This window comes from Podarcis raffonei, chromosome 17 (genome assembly GCF_027172205.1).
Source record: "Podarcis raffonei isolate rPodRaf1 chromosome 17, rPodRaf1.pri, whole genome shotgun sequence".
NCBI classification, from domain to species: Eukaryota; Metazoa; Chordata; class Lepidosauria; order Squamata; family Lacertidae; genus Podarcis; species Podarcis raffonei.
The window spans coordinates 35,594,682-35,600,460 of record NC_070618.1 but is presented as its reverse complement, the minus strand read 5'-3'; the positions used below and the strand labels follow the sequence as shown (position 1 = coordinate 35,600,460).

General features: G+C 43.2%; 1 pseudogene; it reads left to right on the top strand.

The window, feature by feature from the left end:
* Positions 1 to 2,404: 2,404 nt before the first annotated feature.
* Positions 2,405 to 3,034, top strand: LOC128405353 (olfactory receptor 1L6-like; annotated as a pseudogene).
* Positions 3,035 to 5,779: the final 2,745 nt, after the last annotated feature.

Genomic DNA, 5,779 nt, shown 5'->3' with positions numbered 1-5,779 from the left:
TTAAAGAGTCAGCCATGCACCAGTTTGGAAAACCAACAAAGAGGGCAGTCAATGGGAAGATGCCAACTTTTATCTAGCTTTTCAGCCATTTGCTACATATATAAAACCACAATATTTGCTCCAGCTAAATTTTTTTTAAAAGATATTTATTAAAGTTTTCACAAATAGAACAAAAAATAGTCACAACAGAAAAGAATGCATACAAAAACAGAAAACTACAAAAAATACATCAAAAAAAAGAAAAAACACTCAAACACATAACAACACACAAAAAAGAAAAAATTAAAAACCAACTCAATTTTCTCATTTTTCCAAAATTCTCATTCGCTTATTTCATTGACCTCCTCACGCCTCCCTTTTTTGTATTCCCAATCATAACATTAGTTCAGCATATCCTTACCCCTTTTTCATTATAACATTTAGATTGATTTTCATCAAATTTACAACTTTATACCTTAACCAATTGTCCTACCATTTTTTCATACTCTTACTGATCTTATTACTAAGTCCACTTAGGTCCATTCCAACATCATTTTAACATTCATTAATTTTACAATGTTTCTGTAAGTAGTCTTTAAATTTCTTCCAATCTTCTTCCACCGACTCTTCTCCCTGGTCTCGGATTCTGCCAGTCATTTCCGCCAACTCCATGTAGTCCATCACTTTCAGCTGCCATTCTTCCAGAGTGGGAAAATCTTGTGTCTTCCAATACTTTGCGATGAGTATTCTTGCTGCTGTAGTAGCATACATAAAGAAAGTTCTATCCTTCTTTGGCACCAATTGGCCGACTATGCCCAGGAGAAAGGCCTCTGGTTTCTTCAGGAAGGTATATTTAAATACCTTTTTCATTTCATTATATATCATTTCCCAGAAAGCCTTTATCCTTGGGCACGTCCACCAAAGGTGAAAGAATGTACCTTCATTTTCTTTACATTTCCAATATTTGTTATCGGGCAAATGGTAGATTTTTGCTAGCTTGACTGGTGTCATGTACCACCTATATATCATTTTCATAATATTCTCTCTTAAGGCATTACATGCCGTAAATTTCATACCAGTGGTCCACAACTGTTCCCAGTCAGCAAACATAATATTATGTCCAAGATCCTGTGCCCATTTAATCATAGCAGATTTAACCGTTTCATCTTGAGTATTCCATTTCAACAGCAAGTTATACATTCTCGAAAGTATCTTTGTTTTTGGTTCTAACAATTCTGTTTCCAATTTTGATTTCTCCACCTGGAAGCCAGTTTTTTTGTCCAAATTATAAGCTTCCCTTATTTGATAGTAATGAAGCCAATCTCGCACTTTATCTTTTAATTTGTCAAAACTCTGCAATTTCAATTTATCTCTGCTCCAGCTAAATTTATACTGTACTTGCTGGACTGCTTCTGAGTACAATTCAAAGCGTAACCTTCAAAGCCCTATTTGGAGATGTCTAAAAGAAAGGCTGCTTGCTCCTTGGGAACTTTCCTGAACACTGAGGTCATTTTCTGCGTCCTCACTTTCAGACGTTGGACATGTAACAACTCAGGAATGAGCCTTTTCCGTGGTGGCCACACACTTCTCTTCAAAGAGAGACTTGCCTGTTGACAAATATTCAGGGGAGGCGCCTTAGCTTGGAGGTAGAGCAGCTGCTTTGCTTGCAAACAGTCCCAAATTCAATCCCAGGCACCTCCAGGTCGGGCTGCTGTCCGTCCATGTCAGCAGGACTGAGATCTCTGGACGATTGGGCTGAGATGGTATCAGGCAGCTTTCAGTGTGCCTCTGTTCTTCACTGCCAGATGAAGAACTTTTAAAATTCCCCCAGGTCTTTTAATATACCTTTAAAATCTTCTTAAAGATACAGGCATTCCAGTGCTGTGTGCTGATTATTTTTAATTATTTAATTAATAATTTAATATTTAACTATTTTTAATAGTTAGGTTGCAAGATTCCTTTCAACAGAAGGCTGGCATATCAAATGCTTTAAGTAAAGAAATGTATTTCTTCTTCTCCACCCCCAAACGGATCTATGCGTCTAGATGAAATGCAGGACTGAGATATGAATAAGAATGCATTCACATTCTCATTAGAGCCATGGAACAAACTGACCTTACTCGATTCATCCTGCTGGGTCTCTCATCTGCATCAGACTTCCAGGGACTCCTCTTCCCCATTTTCCTCTCCTTGGGCTTCTGGGGAACCTCTTGATTTTCTTGCTGATCTTCTCCAACACCAGCCATTTGCATGCCCACATGCATTTCTTCCTCAAATACCAGTCATTGACAGATCCAGGAATCACACCACAGTACCTAAAATGCTTCCGATCTTGCTGGCTCAGACACACACCTATAGCCGCTGCCTGGCCCAGCTGGACTTCTTTTTGCTCTCTTGCACCACAGATAACTTCATTTTGGCCTCCATGGCATGAGACCGCTATGTGGCCATTTGCCACCTACTACGTGACACCACTATATGCACTGGCTGCTGTTGGCTGCTGGGTCTTGGCTCCTGGCACATGCCCACTCTCTGTTGTATGTTCTTTAGGTATCTGGCTTCACCTTTTGTGCATCTCAAAAAATCCCACATTCTTCTGTGACCCTCTACCCTTTACTGAAGCTGCTCAGATACTTCCTATGTTGAAATGCTGCTGGTCAGTGAAGGTACCACAGCTGCTCTTGGACCGCTCATCCTCTTCTCCTACATCTTCACTGTACCCAAGGTGTTGAAGGTCCCATCAACCTCTGGGAGGCACAAGGCCTTCTCCATTTGCAGCACCCAGCTCATCACTGTGGCCTTGCACTATGGCAACCTGATAGGCACCTACACCTGCCCATTGTCCACCTACTCTGGCTCCAGTTCGAAAGTGGCATCTGTATTCCATACTGTGGTCACCCCTGTGCTCAATCCTTTCATATACAACTTGAGGAACAATGAGATGCAGAAGGTCACAAGGAGATTCTGGAGGGCTTGGTTTCTGAAGCTTGGGGGACCTATGAATGGCACGAAATGGTCCTTCAAAGAATATATCGCATGGAGAAGAAGGCACTGAAATAGTTCAGAGTGCTTTTTGCCACATAGCAGCTGCCCTTTGTACTCACATTCATGGGCCTTCACAACTGCAGCTGAGAGGCAGCCATTTTTCTGTGGTGCAATGCTACGAAGTCCTAGTCTACATTTCTATGGGGGGGGGGGACTACAATGGGATTGAGCAGATGAGACCAATAGTGGGTCCAACAGTCAAGAAGGTGTTTTCTGCACACGCTGTAGAGGGAAGTGAGAATAATAGAATCACAGAGTTCCTTTAGTCCAACCCCCTGCAATGCAGGAATTGAGGGCAGTTGAGGATCATCAACCTGGGAAAGTAACCCACTTGGGAGAAGGAAAACTCTGGTCCTAAATCTCCATTGCCTTGCAGGACATCTTTGGGAGAAGAAAAGGCTAAAGAGTAAACCCTACACAAATCCGGAGAGGAGTCCCTATGACGGTTGGATGGTGCCTTGTGTGCCTCCCTCCAGCAACCAAGATGGTGCCAAACATATTGCTCTGCTTTCCTTTGGACCACATCAGCGAGGCCGAAAGCGGGGTCTTGTTGTCTGGGCAGCCCAGAACTTCCAGACACACTGCCCAGGCTTGTGACCTGAGGAGGTCCATTCGGGGTTGCTAATGCAGAGGTTTGATTTCAGCCCCAGAGGCACTGTTTCCATTGTCGCTCGAGACAGATGGACATCAACAACAACAACCAAAAACTCTGCTCGCCCCTGACCGTTGTCCATGCTGTCCGGGGCTGGTGGAAGTTGCAGTCCAGCAACATCTGGATGGCCAGGGGTTCCCCATCTCTGTTTGATGGCATTTATTACCTTTTTATGCTGCTTGAGTTGTAATTCTGCATTATTATTATTATTATTATTATTATTATTATTATTATTATTTATATCCCGCCCTCCCCAGCCAGAACCAGGCTCAGGGCAGCTAACATCAAAATATATAATACATTAAGACATAAAATTCAGCAATCAACTGAAATACAACTAAAATCAGATTAAAATCAAAATAAGATCAGACGGCTACCCGCAAATTATAACTATAACTATGGGGTTGGGAACCTTAAGTACTCACCAGGCTCAGCTATTTGTATGAGCCAGTGAGAAGAGTTAGAGAGACCATTTATATGCAGGGTCTTGTAAAAGGAGAGGGGTCAGACTGAGCCCCGACCAAAGGCCAGGCGAACAGCTCTGTCCTGTGGAAAGATGTCAAGTCCCGCAGGGCCCTAGTCTCTTGTGGCAGGGCGTTCCACCAGACTGGGGCCAGGGCCAAAAAGGCCCTGGCTCTGGTTGAGGCCGGTCTAACCTCCTTGAGGCCCAGGACCTTCAAGATGTTATTGTTTGTGGACCGTAAGGTCCTCCATGGGGAGAGGCAGGAGAGGCAGTCCCGTAGGTACAAGGGTCCCAGGTCATATGTCGTATTAGTTACTTATGTATAGTGATTTTAGTTAATTGAATTTTGTTGTAAACCACTGTTGTGAATTGTGTTAAAGACTGATATATAAAAACTGTTATAATAAATGAATTCATAATATAATTCGTTCTTTATTTACATTCACAGGGTGACTTACAGTAATATTAAAACACATGGCAGAGCAATCCTAACCCTCAGGTCTACTGGCAGAGGCCTAGACTGGAGAGAAGTGGAGGTGCTTCTCCACTGAGAAAGAACATCCACCACAGAGGAACTCCCTGTGTTTACGGACAGATCAGTGAGTGTAGCCTCTAGCCAACAGAAAGCCCTGATATGGGAACAGAATCCACATTTCCCTCTTCACAGAGCAGAACTCTTAACCACACAGATACAGGCCAGAAAGAAAATGAACTCACAACTGAATTCCACAGTCTCTCAAAGGGACCTATTTCATGATGCACATCCTCCCAGCCCCAGGTATAGGATACGCCCAACTCTATAGCCTGGTACCAAGAAGCTTTAGGTGGGGAGGGAGGCTGCATATGCATTCTGCAAAATGTCACTGAGGCAGGAATAGTGCATAAGTAGTGGATAGATACTGAACCCTCCACACAACATGCTCCCCCAGTGTTACTGCATTATTGCCATCCAGAGGGTCACTCTTGCACTACAGCAATACAAAAGCAGAACAAAAATATCCCTGGAAAATTGGTGGCATGGAAATGGAAATGAAGCAGTATGCCTGCCCAAAAACTTTTGCAGAAACTAACAGTATTGAAAGGGGGATAATGTATAACCCCAATACCATATGATATGTTAAATTGACTATTACTATATAGTCCCATAGGATGCGGGTGGTGCTATGGTCTAAACCACAGAGCCTAGGGCTTGCCGATCGGAAGGTCAGTGGTTTGAATCCCAGCAACGGGGTGAGCTCCCATTGTTCGGTCCCAGCTCCTGCCCACCTAGCAGTTCGAAAGCACGTCAAAGTGCAAATAGATAAAAAGGTACCACTCCAGCGGGAAGGTAAACGTCATTTCCATGCGCTACTCTGGTTTCGCCAGAAGCAGCTTAGTCATGCTGGCCACATGACGCGGAAAAACTGTTTGCAGACAAATGTTGGCTCCCTTGGCCAGTAAAGCGAGATGAGCGCCGCAACCCCAGAGTCATTTGCGACTGGACCTAACGGTCAGGGGTACCTTTGCCTTTTATATAGTCCCATAAACCTTATATAATGTTTAAGAAATATTATATAAGTCAGATGGCTGGGGTATAAATCATATCAGCATCAGCATCATTATTGACAAAATATTTTCATGTAAAGATGGAATAAATGTTT